The sequence below is a fragment of the Lissotriton vulgaris genome, chromosome 1_1 (genome assembly GCF_964263255.1).
Source record: "Lissotriton vulgaris chromosome 1_1, aLisVul1.2, whole genome shotgun sequence".
NCBI classification, from domain to species: Eukaryota; Metazoa; Chordata; class Amphibia; order Caudata; family Salamandridae; genus Lissotriton; species Lissotriton vulgaris.
Genome location: NC_141685.1, coordinates 471162903 through 471183747, shown reverse-complemented (window position 1 = coordinate 471183747; position 20845 = coordinate 471162903).

The following is a 20845-nucleotide window of genomic DNA, read 5'->3' as shown; positions in this document are numbered from 1 at the left end:
TTTGTAAATGCAAATGCTGAAATGCATTTTTAGCATTGTGGCGGGCGGTGCACCGCCCGCCACAATGCTAAAAATACAGGATGTGCCCGCCACTGTGGCGGGCACATCCTAATACTCCTCACGGGACCCCCGCCCTTATTGTGGGCAGTCCCTTTTACCACGAGGATGGGGGTGGGCAAAGTTTGCCCGCCATCCTAATGACCCCCTAAGTCTTTTTGGGTCATTTGGGAAGATTCAAGCTCGCGGTTGGAAGCTACTTCACGTCTGAGAAGGTTGTATTCTTTATGTTTTATCTATTTTAAGTATGTTTAGAAGGTAGTAGTTTGTTATTGAGGGTTTGTGGACTTGTGTATTAGGATTTAGATTGTTTGTAGTTGGTTATTTACCTTTTTAGTTTTCTTGGCGTTTTCTCGATTTACGGCCTTGTTGGAGTTATTGTGTTTGTGTGTATTTACTTACTTTTTGTGTTAAATATGTATGTAATGGTGAATAATAATGTATGTTTGTAAGTTTTTTGTGGGTGGTATGTTTATTTTTCTATTCTAGGTTTTTGGATACATCATTTTCGTTTTCGGAACTTTTCCTTTTTTTTAAGGAAATGTGTTTTAGTTGTTTCAACTAATATGTATTTTACACTTCCTTTATTTTTCGGGTTTCCTGGAGTGTTTCTTATTATTTTTTTAACTTTTTCGGGTTTTTGATGGATTCTGGATTTTCTATTTATTTGGATGTTTGATGCATTTGGCACAATTGTATTTTTGCATTATATTAGGGTATTTTTTATTTATTCCTTTGGATTTATTACTACCTGGATTTCTTTGGATCATTTGGATTTGCTATTTACGTTGTTGTTAAAGGTAAGTGCTTTTATATTAATTTTTTTGTGGGTTGGGAAATGTTTTATGTTTATACAGTTTTTGTTTCGTTACATATTTATTTTGTCTATATATTTTTAGATATTTAAATGTATTAGACAAAATAAATATGTATTCATTTGTAAAGGAAATGGGTTTGTTTATATTTTAGGGAATTGTAGGATTATTTTTAGTTTGTATGGTTTGTGTTGTTAGATTAGTGTTTTGGCAATCATTTTTAAGTATTCTAGTCCTCTTGTTCTAGGATAAAGTTGTACTTGTTGTTGTAAATATTGGTACATTTGGGGAGTTTGTCTTGATAGCTTAGGTTTTAATTGCAAGACAGATTGCTCCATTCTTAATTCTTGAAAACTTTGTTCTTTTTGTATTGCCATTAGGAGTTTGTGTAGTGTAGGAGTTGTTCAGCCAGTTGAAGATATGAAGGCATTATGCCAACCCTCCACTGCGTTGTTTGTTTTGGCTTCTTGGTTTAGGGTTGGTAGATACACATTCCACCAAGGTATTCGGAATTTTGGTTGGCGTCTGTGGCCTGACCTGTGTAGTCTTCCCACCCAGGTGTCCTCGAAATAATCGAGAAGTGGAGCTAGTTTTTGTTCATTTTTTGTATAGAAAGGACTTTCTATTAAAAGGTTATAGTGCTCAGCCACATCGTGATTGGCACGTATGCTAGGGCTATCAGGTGTTTTATTTGGTATGCAAATGTGATATTGGTTGCATATTCAACACTAAGGGGGTCATTACGATGTCGGGCGGATTGCCTCCGCCAGGCTGGCGGTAGTATGGCGGGGGGGACCTCGGCGGACGGATAGACCGTCCGCCGCATTTCCGCCCCGGTCGCCTTGTGGCCGGGGCGGAAAAGGAATAATATGGTGGCGGTGTCTATCAGACACCGCCAGCCATATTATGATGTTTGTATTTAGGTGCCTTTCCGCCGCGGCGATGCTGCCACAGAAAGGCATGCGATCTTCACTCTGGGGGCCCCCTGCGGGCCCCCAGAGTGAAGGAGAGGAGGGGGGGTGCACACGGGGGTACCTGTGATACCCCCCTATATTTGCATTTACAAAGTGTTAGGCACCGCGCGGTGCCTGCCACTTTGTAAATGCAAATGCTGAAATGCATTTTTAGCATTGTGGCGGGCGGTGCAGAGAGCACCGCCCGCCAAAATGCTAAAAATACAGGATGTGCCCGCCACTGTGGCGGGCACATCCTAATACTCCCCACAGGACCCCTGCCCTTGTGGCGGGCGGTCCCTATTACAATGAGGATGTCCGCCCGCCATCCTAATGAGCCCCTAAGTGTTGATTTTTGCATATGTCTCCATAGACATTGGCTAAAGTGGAAGTAACATCCTTGTATGGATGTGTGAGGAAATATTTTAAGGATGGAATTTATAATGGCTTGTTCAAGGTCTACTATTATTTTTAAGGGAAAGAAGTCTGTTGTTTCTTCTTTTATTTTGTTTAACCCCTTTGATGCAGCGCAAATATCCCTCCCCAGCGCTGCGCTGTCCATTGGAACTAGTGCTGAATGGACGTCCAATGGTCGTGCGCAGCACTGGGGAGGTAGTGCACGCGACGACTGTTGGACGTTCGCAGCACTGAAGGGGTCAATATTTCTGTGTATGTTGAAGTTTGTTTGTTTGGTAACAAACAATAGATAAATGGTATGCAAGTATTATGGTATTGCCCATGTATGGTAAATAATTGATAGAATGGTTTTGGGCATATGGTAAATGTGCCATCCATCATCCATGTTTGGCTTTCTTTTAATTTTTTATGTTGTTTATTGTAGAAACCATTATTATCCTTTTATCTTTATTGTTGTTATCGTAGAAGATAAAAGGTTCATTGTTATGAGTTATGGTAAGGTCAGGTGGAATTGTTACCTCTTCAAAAGTTATCGGTGTTGGTATTGTTGGTCTTGTTGGTCTTGTGGATTTTTTTGTTCTAGCTATGGTTCTTTTTATAGAAGCTATTGTTGGTAATTGACCTCTTGCTTCTCTAGGTACTCTAGGTAGTATTTCTTAAGGTATTACACTTGTTGGTAGTTCTGAGGTGCTGCTAGTTTCCTTAATATTTTCTATAGTAGATCTAACCTCTATTTCTGAGATATTAGGTGGATGGTTGTGTTCAGTTGTATTAATTACACTTGTTTCTCTGGTTGTTGCACACCCATAACATTTGTTTGAGTAATACTTAGTACATTTCCAGTTTACTTTAAGGTCTTTTTGTTTTTCCTGAGTATAAATATACCCCATATAGCATAACAAAAATTTTCCTTTCTGAGATGTAATACATTTTGCATCTTCAGTCATAGTTGTTTTCTTAAATCTAGAAAGAATGTATTAAATATTATTAGAAAATGTATTTTTAATATAGGAAACAATAATAATATATGTACTTTTGTTAGGTACTTACCAATTATAATGTAGTTGACTTTCAATGTAGATGTTTTATATTTTGGTTGATGCTGTTCTGTATTTTATTGGTCTGTGGAAAGAAAGTTAAGTATATTTTAGTGAATGTTTACATGTGTATTTTGGTTAAACATTTTGTAGGGTACTACATTTTATTATTAAAAAGTTCTATTTATTTTATAAAAATGAAATACAGGTTTAAAAAATATATATTTTTTTTAGTTAAGTTAAATATTAATATTTTTGTGTTTTTAATCGAAATAGTAGTAAATGTGCATTTCTTATATACTAACCAAGTGTTCTTTATTTGTTGTTCAATGTTGATTTTTTCTTGATATATTGCTGCTTTTCCTTTTCAAGTTGTCTGTGGAAAGAAATAAAACTATGTTTAATATTTTGTTTTTTATTTATATGTGAAGTTGGCTTTTTTTAAAGAAACTTTTTTGATTTTCCTTCTTTTAAACATGTGTTTACATTTTATAACAATTTAGAAAGTGAAATAGGAGTTTTTTAGATGCTTATAACATTTGAGCATTTTATTTAGCTTTTCTTTAGTATTTAAAAAATAAATTTAGTATACTTACATTTTCAGTTGGTTGTTTTAGTTTGTAAAAAATGTTCTTAAGGTTGAATCTGTTGGGAAATATGATAAGATAGAAATATAATTACGTTTTCAAGTTCTGAATATGAATTGTAGGTTACATTTAATTTTACATTTTATCCAGAAACATTTGATTACTTACTTTTTGTTATCTGTAGTTTGTTTGTTATCAGATGATTCTTTAAGGTTGTCGAGAATTTTGCAGTGTTTCTTCAAGCTGAATATTTTCTGCTGGTGTTAGAGTATTGAGTTTACTTCTTTATATATTGTGTCTTTAATTAGTCTTTGGATGTCATTAGTCAGATACATTTAAATGTGTTTCTATTGGTTAGTTTGAATTTTTTTAAGTTACTTAATTATGTTAGTTGTATGTGAAATTGTTATTTTGAGATTTTGTTTTTTAATGTATTTTATGAATAGTTTTTAGATGTTGTATAGCATATAAAAAAGTATTATATTCATTTTAAAATGTTTTATATTTTAGATGTTTGTTTACATTTTTTTTTATTTATGTTGTATTTTTGTAATAATTATTTTTAGGAGATATATTTTTTAGTTGTGTTTGGTATGTATATTAATAGTTATAAGAGTGTTTTTTAATAGTTTAAAGGTTTAGTGTGTTTAATAATTATTTTTATTTAGTTTAGAGATGTCGATATTTAGGTTATGTCGATAATATTGATGTCTATATTTTTGGTTTCGATATTTTTGTAATGTGATATATTTATTTATGAATGTCGATATTTTTAATTTCGATATTTGTGTGTGCGATTTTTGTGGGATCGATGTTTTTGTTTTACGATATTGTATAATCGATGTTTTTGTTGTTTTTTAAATAAATATAGGGTATCGATTTAATTGTACTCGATATTTGAGACACGATATTTGTGTAATTCGATTTTTGTGTTTTCGATAATTTGTCAGTGATTCGCTGGGCGGCCGAAGGGTCGGGTGAAGTTTTTACAGCGGTGGCTTCTGAGGCAGCTGAAGAAGTCTTATACCAATGCCGCCTGGAAGGGCAACGTACGAGCCAAAGCTGTGCAGAGGCCAGCGAACAGTGAATTCTGTCTCCCCAGCGCCCCTTTTGAGCCTATGCTGCTGAGGCTGGGAGCCTCCTGCGGCCTGCGGGCAACCAGCAGTAGCTCCTCTGAGCTCCTCTACTGCCAGCGACCGGCAATCGGGTACTGGCAGGCCTTGTGGCACATAAGGAGATGCTAAGGAGTGGGTAGCAGGTGAACTGTGCTTTGGAAGCGGGGGCCTCTCTTCCCCCTCTTTCAGGGTCGAGCTTCGATCACTGGAGGTGCCATTGCGCCTTCCATCTCCTGTTTTTTTGGTCGAGCTACAGCTCATTCGCTGTCTGCAAGACCGGCTGTCATCAATAATCCAACTTTTTTCCCGCCTGCTACTTACCACATACTTACAATTGGTTCACTCCTCTGTCCTTCTTCTTTGCTGCCTCTTAAATGGTTGGCTTTGCCGGTATGTCACTTCCCTTCAAGGCTGTGGCGCACCAGTGAAGTACAGTTTCCCTGCGCTTTAGTTCTAACTGTTGTGTGGAAGAACTCTTTTAAATGTTTACTTAGCACTGTCACTGCCACTCATCAGTGCTTGTTTTATTCTGGTTAAAAAAAAAATGTTTACTTTGTGCCATCGCTTGCTTGTTTTATTCTGTTTAAAAAAAAATAAAAAAATCCTTTGTGCCATGGCCAACAGTCACCAGTGCTTGTTTTGTTTCATGTTAATTGGCCCCTCAATTTGCATACACTCCTAATAATTTTGCTGCAGACAACCAGGTGTGAAAACGGAAGTGCTTCTTCCCCAGCCATTGCGCTCCAATTCATGGGAAGCTACTGCGTGGATGCATTTGTTTCCCTAATGAATGTTTCTCGCCCAGCCCTCCATTCAGCCTGTGGAAGTTCTCTTTTGGCAGCCCAGCCCTCAGCCCTTTCAGCAAGGAGTGGGAGGGGCACCACCTCGGATTTGGATGGCACGCTGAGCAGAAAATGAAATGTAATTATGCTGTTGGTATGTTTCTTCATTATGGAGTAGTATACACGTGCTAAAATAATCAGAGTAAATGTCAGTGTTTTGATTTTAATTTTCTGTGCACAGAGTGGAGCATAAAGGCATGGGAAGTGCACCTTTCACAACTGTCCATATCCTGCTGCTCAATATTACATGGGCTGGGAGTGCTTTGCCAGATATTATGCTGAAACTACAGCCCCTAGGCACTGTCAAGAATCAAGTCTGTGATATTATTTAATCATATTGATCATCAAAAGAAATATACAAAACCCAGTATAGATAGATATCGCAGCCCGAAAATTGGATAAAGTAGATGCTTTATTTAAAACATTAAAGAATAACCGAGAGTTATCAGAAGTTAATCTGCCTTTGACAAATCCACATTATTCTTAACCAATTAAATGGGCTAACAATGATTCAAGACGCAACACCAACAACTTAGCAAAGATTTTATAGTCCACATTTATCAAGGAAATAGGGTGATCATTTTTTGCAAAGTTTGGGATCCTTACCATCTTTATGAATGAGACAAATAAAGGCTTCTAAGAAAGTGCCACTCGCTTTGCCAGTAGTACAAAAATATTGAAAGAGATTAAAGATGTTGGGCAGTAAACAATTTGAAAAATGTAAATACATCTCTACTGAAAAACCATCCGGGCAAGGGGACTTATTCTTCTTTAATGAGTTAAGAGAATTAGTAATTTCTTGAAGTGAAACGTCTGTGTCTAGGGAATTGAAATCAAGATCAGTGGAGATGGGAGAATTAATAGTACTTAAGTAAGAGTCAATAAGAGAATTCGATGCAGGTGCTTCTGAAGTGTACAAATTATTATAAAAAGTTGTAAATTCATCTAGGATTACTTGGTCTTTGAAAAGATGTTTCCCATCTGCTGATTGAATATAATCTATCAGTGTTCTCTCCTTCCTAGATTTGAGGTAGTTAGCTAAAAGTGATCCAACCTTATTTCGACCTCCATAATATGAGGCACTATTGCGATGAAGAATAGATGAAGCATTGTCAGTAGAGACCTTATTAACCTCTCGTTTAGCACAAACAAGCTCCTGCAAGATGGAGTTAGATGAGGAAGTGTAAAATTGATGTTCTAGGCGCTTAATATTAGTTCATAGAGTGAGATTGCGTTTCTTTTGCTTAGCCACAAAATCAATAATAAAACCTCGGGCGATGGATTTAAAGGTATCCCTTAGCAAAGCAGGAGATCTAGAAGGATCTGCATTCAAAGAAAATAATTCTTCCACGAAGGAAGTGAAAGAAGGTGAAAATACTGGATCCTGTAAAATAAAATTGTTAAATCTCCATCTAAAAGATTTGGGTCAGGAGCGGAGCAAATCAAAATCAACAATCACTGGAGCATGGTCTGAAATTAAAATGGGTTCGTTCGAAGATGAAATAAGATTTTGAGCTAAATGTTTATATAGGAAGATATAATCTAATAGTGAGCCATGTGGAGGAGAGTAAAAAGAAAACTCTGATCGGTCTGGGTGACAAAGTCTCAAAGCATCTACAAGATGAGTCTGTGTTATTGTGCTATGAAACTGTTTATGGGATTTATGTGGAATGAAGCGTACATGTGATTTGTGATCAATAAAAGGGTCAGTAACCTGGTTAAAGTCACCTCCAAGGATACAAAATGCATCCTTTTGTTGCATACATTTATTAGTAATAGCAGACCAGAAAGTGTAATCTTGTTGGGTCGGACCATAGACATTAACAACAGTTAAAGAAATATTGTTGATAAGTAATTTAACTAAGATCCATCTGCCTTTAGCATCAATTTCTTGTGAAATAACAGAACATTTACATTTTTTGTGAACTAAAATAATAACACTATTTTTCTTTGTATTTGAAGGAGAAACGAGAACAGATCTGACCCAATTACGCTTAAGCTCAAGGGCCTCAGCTTCTGATAAATGAGATTCTTGTAACAAAACTAAATCAGGATAACCGATAACACGATAACCATACACATAAAACAATGGAACTAATAACAATGGATGAGTATAAAGAAAGTAAGAGGCAAAGCCAGAGTATAGAAAAAGGATACAAAACACACAAAAGAGCAGACCAGGTCTGAAGGCGGTGTGTAACTGCAATAGCGACCGTGAGGCACTGGTGGTGAATGCATGAGACAAAGGGTTGCAAAAAAATAAAGACTAATAGTCACAGAAGGCTAAAGTAATTCCCATCAGACCACCCATGTGGTGGAGTTTACGTCACTTGGGAATTACTAGTCTTACCATCCCAAGTTCGACCATATAGTGTCGATGCGGGAAAGGTTGTCAAGAACATGGTCTTGATGTGACACCCTGAAGTGATGTGAATAAAACCGTGCAGTGCTCAAAAAATGATAAATAAAATTGACTACCAGGACTCCAAAGAGCGTTAAAGTAGAAGTCCAAGTGTCAAAGATTAAAAGCACGCCAAGTAGCAAGGCTACTCTGTGGCGCTGTGCAGTACGGTCGACATGTTTCAGCTTTAAGGGCATTTAGCCCAGCTTTCTTCAGGACCATTGACAAAAAATTTAGCTACTGCAACTACATATGATGTGTTTGAGTGAAGAATAACAAAAATGTACTAATACAAAGTTACATATATACCAGGAACTTGAATACTTAAATGTCCACTGGAGGGGAAGAAAAATGTCTTCTTCCTATCAAGAGACAAAAAGCAAAAAGACATTATGTCTAACAACACCGAGTCACTCACACCCACCTACGCACACACACAGAGACTGTGCAGACACACCTGCAGGAATAATTTACATTCTGCATACTAAAAAGCATAGTAGCTTGATCACAATGAGGCATTTCCTCTCAGTGATACTCACCCAGCTTTGTGTGGGTGATGACCTCACCTCACCCGGCGACCGCTCGGGAGTATGAGGCCCCGCTCTATAGTGTAGAAATGAAAGACACTGTAAGCACACAACTTTACAATGCCCAACCCAATAGTTCTACACATTTAACCCAACAGACGTGTGATAGTAGACAAACTGTCACACCCAACGCTGACCACCACAAAGATTCCCACGGGGTACATGGAAATCGCACATCTTGCGATCCTAGACATAGCCCAGGTCACTGACATTACTGTATGTCTCTAGGTGACTTCTTTAAGAGATGATATATATCCTCAATCAATATACAAAGTTTTTTTTAAAAAAAAGGAAAATAGGGGTAAACTAAAGACCTATTAAAGACTACAGTACTTTTGCATTGGTGAGGGGTTACTGGAGAACGCCCCTGAGTGGCTACCTGGGCCACCCATATTCATGGGCTTCTAACCTGTATAGAAATATCAGAAGGCTGAATACTCTGGCACTAAATTAGATTGAAAATGGGGGACATACCGGTTCCTACTGAACTGGCTACTTCAACAGAGACTGGTTAATCCAGTATCCCAAACAGAACCTCACTTTAGTCAAATGCGAGCACTCTGCGACTAACCTGTCCGTCGGTGCCCTCGCTTCTGAAACGAGCGGAAGTGGAGGTGAAAGTGACACCGCCCTTCCTCCTTAAATAGCCCTCGTTAATTAGGTGGTGAGTCCTCCGTAGAGTAAAGATTAAACATGATCACGGCAAATCGCGTGAAGGAAGCCGCTGCTGTTTTGCGCATGCGTGGGGGATGTAAACCACTGATCTCTGACGCATGCGCAGTCACCAGATATCGCCAGACAGCGGAAATGGATATCCCCGATTGATACATAAGAGAGCGAATATTCTCATGTTGGATAATTCCAGCTCCTGTGGGGGTTGGACTTGAAAATTTATGACAATAGTTTCATTGGGCTTAGTCAGAAACCTCTGATTGCATATCCATCCGGGAGACACTGCTTCCCTGACATAAGACCGGCGAAATTCATCAGACCGGGCTCCCGTAATGGAGATCAACAATGTCAAATGGAGTAATGAGTGTTGCTCCATCATTTCCATAGAGTGTGATCATTTTTAATTTGGAGACATCTATCCTAGGTAGAAAGTTTTGTCAACAAGAGTCTCAAGGTGTATGGAGTGTGATGGGACAAACTTTAAAGAATGACTCCTCGGCTTGCTAATTATAGAGAGGAAAACGGACGGTGTCTGAGGCAGAATCAGTACTTATAGTTAGATTAAAGGGCATATACACCATCATTGGTCACTGTGTAATAACAAAGTGACAGGACCCCATAAGGAATAATTATTATTTCACAGTGATGAGAGTGGATGTTATTATCTTTGAGTGTCAGTGAGAGTGGACAGAGAGGCAACACACACAATTGAGTTGGGTGAGCTATGAGGTGCAAACTGAACTGCGTTTGCATCCTAATCAAAACGACCCGCAACTAAGAAGCTGCACTAAATAATGAAAAAACAAAACAGGTGTGTGGAGGGTCGGGGGAATATTTAATGACCTTTCTGCTCGCTCCCCTACAACAAGGTACAAAACACACAAAAGAGCAGACCAGGTCTGAAGGCGGTGTGTAACTGCAATAGCGACCGTGAGGCACTGGAGGTGAGTGCATGAGACAAAGGGTTGCAAAAAAATAAAGACTAATAGTCACAGAAGGCTAAAGTAATTCCCTTCAGACCACCCATGTGGTGGAGTTTACGTCACTTGCAAATTACTAGTCTTACCATCCCAAGTTCGACCATATAGTGTCGATGCGGGAAAGGTTGTCAAGAACATGGTCTTGATGTGACACCCTGAAGTGATGTGAATAAAACCGTGCAGTGCTCAAAAAATGATAAATAAAATTGACTACCAGGACTCCAAAGAGTTTAAAGTAGAAGTCCAAGTGTCAAAGATTAAAAGCACGCCAAGTAGCAAGGCTACTCTGTGGCGCTGTGCAGTACGGTCGACATGTTTCAGCTTTAAGGGCATTTAGCCCAGCTTTCTTCAGGACCATTGACAAAAAATTTAGCTACTGCAACTACATATGATGTGTTTGAGTGAAGAATAACAAAAATGTACTAATACAAAGTTACATATATACCAGGAACTTGAATACTTAAATGTCCACTGGAGGCAAAAGAAAAATGTCTTCTTCCTATCAAGAGACAAAAAGCAAAAAGACATTATGTCTAACAACACCAAGTCACTCACACACCTACCTACCCACACACACAGAGACTGTGCAGACACACCTGCAGGAATAATTTACATTCAGCATACTAAAAAGCATAGTAGCTTGATCACAATGAGGCATTTCCTCTCAGTGATACTCACCCAGCTTTGTGTGGGTGATGACCTCACCTCACCCGGCGACCGCTCGGGAGTATGAGGCCCCGCTCTATAGTGTAGAAATGAAAGACACTGTAAGCACACAACTTTACAATGCCCAACCCAATAGTTCTACACATTTAAAACAACCTTTCCCGCATCGACACTATATGGTCGAACTTGGGATGGTAAGACTAGTAATTCCCAAGTGACGTAAACTCCACCACATGGGTGGTCTGATGGGAATTACTTTAGCCTTCTGTGACTTTTAGTCTTTATTTTTTTGCAACCCTTTGTCTCATGCACTCACCACCAGTGCCTCACGGTCGCTATTGCAGTTACACACCGCCTTCAGACCTGGTCTGCTCTTTTGTGTGTTTTGTACCTTGTTGTAGGGGAGCGAGCAGAAAGGTCATTAAATATTCCCCCCGACCCTCCACACACCTGTTTTGTTTTTTCAGTATAGAAAAAGGATACCTTGAGATGAAAGAGGGAAGAAGAATAGAAGTATGAGTAAGAAGAGACAGCACTTGTCAACTGACGACTGTAATATGTACCTTCACAGGAAAACACAATGGAAAAGATGAGAAGCATGAACGGACAACCGGGATGGCACACCTAACAAAGGTCAGCATTTCACACCGGGATGCCAATAAAAAACAAATAATGGGACAGGAACATGAGGTAGGTACAAAATTAGGATCCAAAAAACCTGAAAAAGAATCAGAAAGTTATGTAAACAAAAAGGAATAGAAAGGCTGTGTAACTTGTTAAAACAAAAGCAGATTCAATTTAAACATTACAGAGGAATAATTAAAGTCAGGTTTGGGGAGGAGAACCAGCAATCTCCATCGAGGAAGGAGAATGAGAGTGAGTGAGTGAATGAAGATGCGGAGGCACAGGGGTAGCAGGGAAAAATACAGGTTCTGCATCCTAGGACCCTCACTGACAGTCATAAGCATAGAATATTCCTGCCTTTGTGCTTGGAGCCTGAAACATTTTTCCTAAATATCAGTCAATTTGTAGTTGGACGTAGACAAGTCATTGTTTATGGTCTGGTGATACTGCTATATTTGGCAAGACAGGCCAGCTTTTACTGAATTTTTCTTGAGACAAAAACTTTATTCTTTATTGCATTAAGACCACATTGCCACACCTAACTGAAGGAAATGTGATACACTATGTAAAACAACATGGAAACTACATTCAAAGAGCAAAAAATAAAGGACAAGGTGCTTGTCAAGTCAAAAGTGCAGAAGCCTCAGGGAAAACTACAATGTTTATTAGGTCAAGCCTTGGCAGAGCATTCGCTGCTCTGCGAGCCATGCTGTATTGGAGTATGTACTTGAAGCCCCCCCACTCTCTGCCCATATTTGTCATTGGCTTGTGTCATTGTCCTTCGTAAATGCTGGCCTCTGATTCGTTAATAGGCCCATCCTTAGTACCGCCTTGTCTTCATTCGTAACCTCCCATGAAGACTGGCCCTTTTACATCAGTTGTTACACAGTGAGTCGTTTTTAGTCTGTAAGCACTACTTTCTTTAAATAGTTTCTCCTACTGCAGGCTCGACATGCTTTCCTGCAACATTCAGTGCACCATGTGCGCTTTCACTTTTTAAGCAGCCCTGGGCAAAGGCGGACGCTTCTTTGAATCGGTATCGCCTTTACAAGAGTTCAAGCTATTGGCATTGTACATGACAATGCTTTTTATTTATGTATTAATTATCAAAACATATAAATAATTATTATTTACAATGCCAATATCTTAAACTCTCGCAAATGGGAGACCTATAGCATTGCAAATGCTTGTCCTCTCCTCTCCTCTTCTCTCGTTCCTCCACCCCTTGAACACAAGGGATGCTTGAGAATGCTCTGCTGTGGGGGTCAGGATATTGATGCAGAGCTGCCCCGGACTGAATGCCTTTCACTGCTATTGGCTTTAATGGTGGACTTGATGGTGACATGATCCCCGCATTGGCTCCCTCTTGTCCTGGGGGGCCAAAGGACAGATAGCAGAGAGGAGAGCTATACACTACATTGTGGTGCAGCTGTTCAGTCCTCCTAGCTGTTTATGTTGTGGGCTTTCCTGTTTCTCTCCTCCATTTTCTGTGCTCAATCCTTGGGGGCAGATTTATGAGGCCTTTGCGCCGCAATTGCGTCACTTTATTTGACGCAACTGCGGCGCAAACAATGCGCCCTATTTACAACGTGACGCATCTAGGAGATGCGTCACGTTGTAAAGCACTGCGCCATAAGGAGGCGTTCCTGCGCAGGGGGGGGGGCGGTCCTGCGCAGGAACGCCTCCTGAAAGTGGCTGAGTGAAATCTATGAGATTTCACTCAGTCACTCTTAGGGCAATGCTGCGTCAAAACCCTGCGCCTGCTTGAAGCAGGCGTAGGTCTTGACGCAGCATTGTGCACATGGTGTACCTCCGAGCCTTGCTGGAGCTGCGTCGCAATGCGCCACATATCCGGCACAGATGCGTCACGCATCTGTGCCGCTTTTGCACCACGGTGCGCCGCATTACAAATGCGGCGCACCATGGGTGGCGGAGCTGTGGGGCACTGTGGCGCATGTTAACTGGCGCATCCCTTGGGATGCGCCAGTTAACATAAATCTGCCCCTTGGTGTTTTAGTTGGACTCATTTCTGGTTCTGGCGTGCAACCCCATTATGGGTCCGCGCTGGGTGAGGTGTGCCCATTGTAAAGATGGCCAGGCCAGGCTCCGGTGCAGTTTGTGGCTATGCACCTCCTTCAGTTCTTATCCTGGGCTTTCCGGCCCTTCTGGAGACCTTATAGGTGGATACCATGTTGCCATGGCTGGGGACTGCCTCGGCCCCAGACTGCTCGTGCCGCCTCACGCGCTAGGCGGCAGCGGCAGTCAGGCAGGTCATTTGTGGTACTGGGGGCTGCAGTGAGGAGATTGCTATGTTCCCCTCCGCCAATGCCATCATGGCCAAAGATAAATTCCTACCCAACGCCAAACAGAGTACTATCGAGAAGTACGTCCAGCTTCGGGGACCCTCTCCGTTTTTTCTGGAGCTTGCAGTCAAGATGGCTCGATTCCCGGCAATGCTGTGCTTCTGGCAGCCATCATTCAGTCACCGGACATGCTGGATACTAAAATTGGAGCAGTGGATACTGATGTCACTTTGCTTCACCAGGACCTCAGGAAAGCAATTGAGCAGATTACGGTTGCTGAGAACAGTGGGCATATTTACAAGGAAAACCACACTAGCCCCAGTTTATAACCGGGGGAAGGAACTAGTGGCACAGGGCGCTAGGAGCTAGCCAGTTTCCAACACATAATGTTAAACACAAGTGGGGCTGCTTCTAGTTAAGTGACCTACAGATGCTTAGAAATGAGTAGTCAATGTGGACATCTCACAAAAAGTGAAGGACTGGCCTCACACACCAACTGGTGTCAAACTTCATCATTGGCCGTGCTCGCCCTCTAAAAACATGGGGCCATATTATCAAGAAAGGGCGATACATTATTGCCGCTTTTATCGGCAGGAAACTGCCGCTAAAGCAGCGATAATGGGCTTGATAATATGTCCTTGTGAATTCCCATAGAAGCCCAGGTTAACACCAGAACCTGGGCTTCCATGGGAATTCATTAGGGCATATTATCAAGCCCATTATCGCCGCTTTAGCGGCAGTTTCCTACCGATAAAAGCGGCGATAATGTTATGCCCTTTCTTGATAATATGGCCTTTGGTTTGATAGAGGGCGGGCATACACCTGACGACAGGGATGCACTTCCAAACTAAGTGGGGGCCCGTGAGTGGTGAATGTGATTTAAAAACCATTACAGTTGTCAAAAAAATAATTTTAATAAACTATGCAACTGTATGGTATTAAAAGAAGTATACGGGGACCTAGGGAATTAATTATCCCCTCACCATGATATATATGGTCAACATGTTTCTGCCTTTTGTCCCCTCAGGATACGCGGCATTAATCTGGACCTGTCTTACAGTGGGCTCCGTCTTTATAAACTAATAATAAAGATTAATCACTTGGCGGGTGTCAATTATTACTCCACACTAGAATGGGGCTCCAAGTCTAGCCTGTAGGAGAAATGAAAAAAGAGAAAACACAAACTTGACATGTAGGTGTTCACAGGTCACTTACAAGGAACCATCCAGTACCACACTGCTTAGCGCACATGGTTCAAAAGAGCATGACATGTGTCAATCATACGTGCGTACACTCTTTAAAAAAGTTGAGAGCGGACTTCTCTCATATCTTACCCAAGAATCCTAAACTACTTTCTCCATGGGAGGGGTGGGTGATGGCCCCTCTAGTCACACTCTGAAAGAGTTGGAAGACAAAACCAAAGAGTGTTTGTCAGATTAGGCGTATTAGGCACTTCCACACACACACAATCTTTAATACTCTTACTGTGTCAAGGTGCGCCTTCCGCCGATTAACCTAGCTGCGTCCGTCTCTCCTCCCCGTTGATGAATGGTCGTGCAGAGTGCAGGGTTTATATAGTTTACCAAAGTAGGTATTTGGGGCAAATGTAAGCATGATTATAATCACCCATGTGGGATTCGGTGTCCCCGTAGCCCCTATCGCGCCTTTATGCCTGGCCGCCTGATTCTGATTAGTGAAGAGGAAGATAAAGTGAGTGTGGGTGATTCCCAGTTCCGCCTTCGCCCTGAATATTCCTGGTCGTAGAGGCAGTTTAGCTCTATTCCTGGGCGTGGCAGGACGTGTTCTGCACGTTGGAACGCCCATGGGGTCAGGCTTTGCCTGATCTCCTCCGTCCCTCGGGACTGTGAGTTGTTTCACCAGTCACCGAGTATTATGAGTGCCGATCAAGAAATACTCTCGTAAAATGTGCCAAGTTTTTGTTTTTATTTAGAGAGCAAAAAAAACCCAAACTATAAATATAATAAATAAATAAACGGAAAACTGCTTGTCGTAGTTCTGATCAGCAGGAAATTCATGGTTTGCATACTTTACAATTGGTGAGGCAACGCTATGCCTACATTACTGTTTACGTTTAATATTTTGTTATTTTGTTATTTTTAACAGGTGATGTATTGTATTACAGTGGACACACTAGTTAATGTGAGGGACATAAGCAGCAAGGTAGTGCGCAAAGGCGTATTTAAAAGTGATGTTTATAGCCGGTGAGGCCTCGTTCTCTGTCTCAACGTTCTCAGTATTGCAGTTGCTGAAGTTCTTCAGCTTCCATGGGTTGTTTGTACCGATGTCTACTTCTTTGGTGGAGTAAGTAAGTGTGCAGGCCACGCAGTTACCGCATGGAAAAGTTTCAGTAGGCCTTTGCTGGTTCCAAAGTGTGGTCTGAGCCACTTCTTCCTGGCACTCGGTCTTAGAATGCACCAAGTCATCGCGGAGGTTTCTACTTCTCTTGAACGCGAAGAGAGGTTGTTCCCATTGTTTCTGTCCACTGTTTAGAATCGGCCATTTCTTTCTTATCAGTTTTTGGACTCTGTTCGTTACTGGAGGATACGTCGCTACACATATCATCCTCTCAGTTTTCTTTTTGGATGAAGTCTCCAGCAGGGCTTCCCAGTTGTATTTCTAGCCCTCTTCTTGGCTTTCCTGATCATTTTCTTTGGATAGTGCCGTTCCAGGAGTTTAGCTTCGAGTTGTTCTGCTTGTTCTTTGAACACTTCTGTGTCAGAGCAGTTCCTCCGAACCCTGAGGAATTGTCCCACTGGCAGGTTTTGGCGCAGTTCCCTCGGGTGATAGCTTTCGTGCAGGAGTAAGCTATTGCTGTCAGTTGGTTTGTTGTGTACTTTGGTTGTGATTCCTTCATCGGTCAATGTTATATCCAGGTCTAGAAAGAAAGCGTGTTTTATTTCAATAGAGTGGGTGAAGTTAAGATGTTCGTCCTTTGTATTGATCCACTGGACAAATGTTGTGGCGTCTTCTGGCGTTCATCCTCAATGCAGAACAGGCACAGTTCTTTAGAAAAATAAAACTGAGGGACTACTTTGGCGTCCGGTATAATGTATGCAGGGTAGGTGTTCTCACGTTAAAAGCCACGTAGAACTGATACTGTGAAATGTACAACTTTTAACTGTGTCACTCTATGACTTGAACGCGTCAAATTCCTACGCCTTCTCAAACCAGGCGTAATGACTGGCACAGGGCTTTTAACATGGGACTCACCTCTGTGTTCTGGTGCATTGCTGGAGTTGCGTCAGTCTTTCAACCAACTCCAGTTATGTGGCACTGTAGCGCCAAAAGATGCATCCGAATTTCTGACGCATCTGTGAATCCTTGCACCATGGAGCTCTGTATTGTAAATACAGTGTGTCCATGGTGCTGTTAGGGCATTTGTAGCAGGTGCAAGAAATCAGACATGGCGATGAATCAGTTCTTGAAAATGTGCCCCAGGTCTCTGCGGTAGAGAACTCTGTTGGCACCCTGCTGCTGACGATGACTAAACTTATGTATGTGACCAAGGAGCTGGCGGTGTAGGTGGAAGATGCGAATGGCAGGGCACCCCGCAATAACTTGAGGGTTGTGGGCTTCTCTGAGGAGTGTGAGGGTCCCTCGATGAACCGTATTCTTGATCAGTGGCTTTGCTCTCTGATACCCTCAGAGACCTCGTTCTCCTGCTTTGACATCAAGCGAGGCCACAAAGCATGAGTGTGGCACCCTCCTACCGTGGGTTGACTGTGATTGCCAGACTCTTAAATTATATGGATTGGGATGCCATCGTCAAGATGCCCAGCTCCATGACAAACTTGTATACCAGTCTTACATCATTATGATCTTTCTAGATTAAACCAGGATAGTGCAGCAACAGAGACAGTCCTTTTTGGCAGCTAAGCAACATCTTCATGAACTCAAAATCCAACACATGCTCCTATAACTGGCTAGGCTGAAGATCATTTACAACTTGCAGACTCTCTCACCCAAAGAAGTCTTTCAGTGGAGCGATGAGAAGGCCCAGCTAAAGCAGCACACACCATGTGCCTAGATTTTGACTCTTCTCAAGGACTCAGATGCAGCCCCCCCCCCCCACTAAGACTCCAGCAAAGGGGTGCAACAGGTCTCAATCTTTATGGAGAAGCTCATGGTGAGATAAGGTGGCTCGGGTTGGGGGTGGGCTACCCCTAGATAATCCACTGCTAGCTACATTGCTTCCTACATGACAATGGTAGAGGAAGTTGATCCGTATGGTATATGCATCAAACTTCCATGTGACCCAGAACATTCACAATCGCACAACTTTGTGAGCAGTGTCTCTCACTTCCCTTGCTGACAAATTCCATTGGGTATAGGGATCTATTGGGACGGGCCTGGCGGCTCCCCCGTTGGGGCCTCGCATTGGTCTACCCCGTATTAGGTGCTTCTTGTTTCCAAAGTATTGTGGGGGGGGGGGGAAAGGGGAGTTTGGGATCTGTGTTACCCTTTTCTTTGTTTTCTGCTTGTCTACCTATTGCGTACACATCCATTTATCTGTATTTCCTACCGAAGGTTCCACCCAAGTACATCATGAGTAGTTCTATGATGGACTCTTCCACAGGTCAGATTCATGTGATAGTGAGGCGTGTGCATGGCTTGCTTGATAAGATTAAACAAGGGGCAGTCTTGAAAATACTAAGAGGGTGGGGAAAGATATTCTACTACTTCAAGAAACCCACCTCCTGAGTAACAAGGGGGCATATTACCAACAACTAGCGATAATTATCACTATGTTGGTTTAGCGGCGATATTTTTATTGCTGAGCTGCGGCGAATTTTGTCGCTTAGGAACCTTGCTATTATCAAGGTTTATCTCCCAAGCGATAAAAATCAGCAGAAATGCATGAATATCGCTGAAAAGTCCGCGATATTCATGCATTACCGAGCTAATGCTCTTAGCCATGTTATCCACCTACCATTGGATAACATGGCTAAGAACTGCTCAGGGGCAGGTGTTAGCTTTCGGAGATATTCGCGCTTAGCGCGAATATCTCCAAAAGTTGGTAATAGGAGATAGCAATGTTAGCAACTGTTTCCAGTCGCTAACATCTTGGCACGCCCACTTTGCATGTCATTAGTGATAAATATCACTGACATGCAAAGCGGGGCCCAAGATGGTCGCTATCTCCTACTAGCTGTCGCTAACTGGTGTTAGCGACAGCTAGGTAATAGGGAGATAATTTTATCTCCGCTTTCTTGGCTTTTAAAGCCAAAAAAGCGGAGATAAACCCCCTTGATAAATATGCCCCAAGGTCCCTTGTCTGGTCCATTCAGGGGTTGCAAGGGGATGCACGGGTACAGGCATTCTAACCAAGAATCATGTTCCTTTCCAACATGTTATGTCATGGGTGGACCACCAGGGAAGATTCTCAGCTGTCAAAGGCACACTATATGGTGAGCCTCTATCTAACGTTTGTCTGTATCTATGCCCCCCCTTTTAATAAGTCCTTTGTGGATTTAATAACAACTATGGGACGATGTTCCCGGAAGGACTTATAGTGCTGGGGGGCGATTGGAATGGTGTCATGGACCCCTGAGTTGACCATTGGTGCCCACATGGAGTTCCCATGGGGGCTGGCTGGACCCTCTTGTCTTCTTTTGTGACTGCTAAGGGCTTGGTTGGGGTTTGGAGGACGCGTCACCCCTGCAGGGAGGGATACACATTTTTACCCAGCGCATGGCTCCTTTTCCTTCATTGATTACTTCCTTGATTCACACTCATATATGCATATAATTATCAATTCTATCATCATGTCTCCGGTAGCCCCATTCAAATCCACATACAGTGTCAGTGCCAGGCTTTTCATTGGCGCCTCTCGTCCACAAACTTACAAGACCAGACTATAGGTTGCATGTAGGGCATTCTGTTGATGACTACTTCATGCATGATACTGGCTCAGAAGCATCTCAGGCAACATTATGGGAGGCTCTAAAGTCCATGCTATGGGGGATGGATATTAGTTACTGTACAGGGGAGCAGCGACATCGAGTGCAGGACTTGATGGATCTTGAGACTCAGATGGGTGACTTGGGGTCACTGCGAAGGTGGGGACTGGGAGCATCAACATTTGGGAGTTGTGTAACACCAATAGCAACAGACTCTGCTGGGAGAGGCTAAACAGTCCTGAAAAGTGCCCTGGAGCCGTATTTATCAATGGGGAGACAAATCAAGTAGAATGCTACATAGAATATGTCAGTCTACCCTCTATTCTTGTCTATCCCTCTTGTTCGAGACCCGTCTGACCAAAACCAGGGAAGTGGCTTGTAGCTTTGCAGCTCATTTTGAAGTTGTTTATGCTCGGAAGGAGGCCTTTTCTTCGGAACAGATTGTTGACTTCATGGATGCCCTTCCCCTTCGCACCCTTTCGTCTATTGATCTGGAAATGATAAAGAGGGCGATCACCGGAGAGGAACTCTCAACAGCTTTGGCGGAGCTGCGAACTGAGAAAGCCCTGGGCCCTAATGGGTTCCCCTATGAATTCTTCAAGGCCTACATGGCTAGGTTCCAGGAACTACTGTGGGTAAACATTCTGCAGCAACTGGTGCTGCCTTGCTGCCTGATCGGAGACATGTGGAGATTGTGGTATTCCCCAAGGCTGGTTGGCCTAAAGATAAAAACTCCTCATATTGGCCAATTTCCCTACTGAATTTGGGGGAGAAGATTTTAGCATAAGCGCTGGCGCATAGATTGGTGCTATCAAACCCTGACCTGGTACATCTGGACCAGACTGACTTTTTGCCTGATCGTGCCACC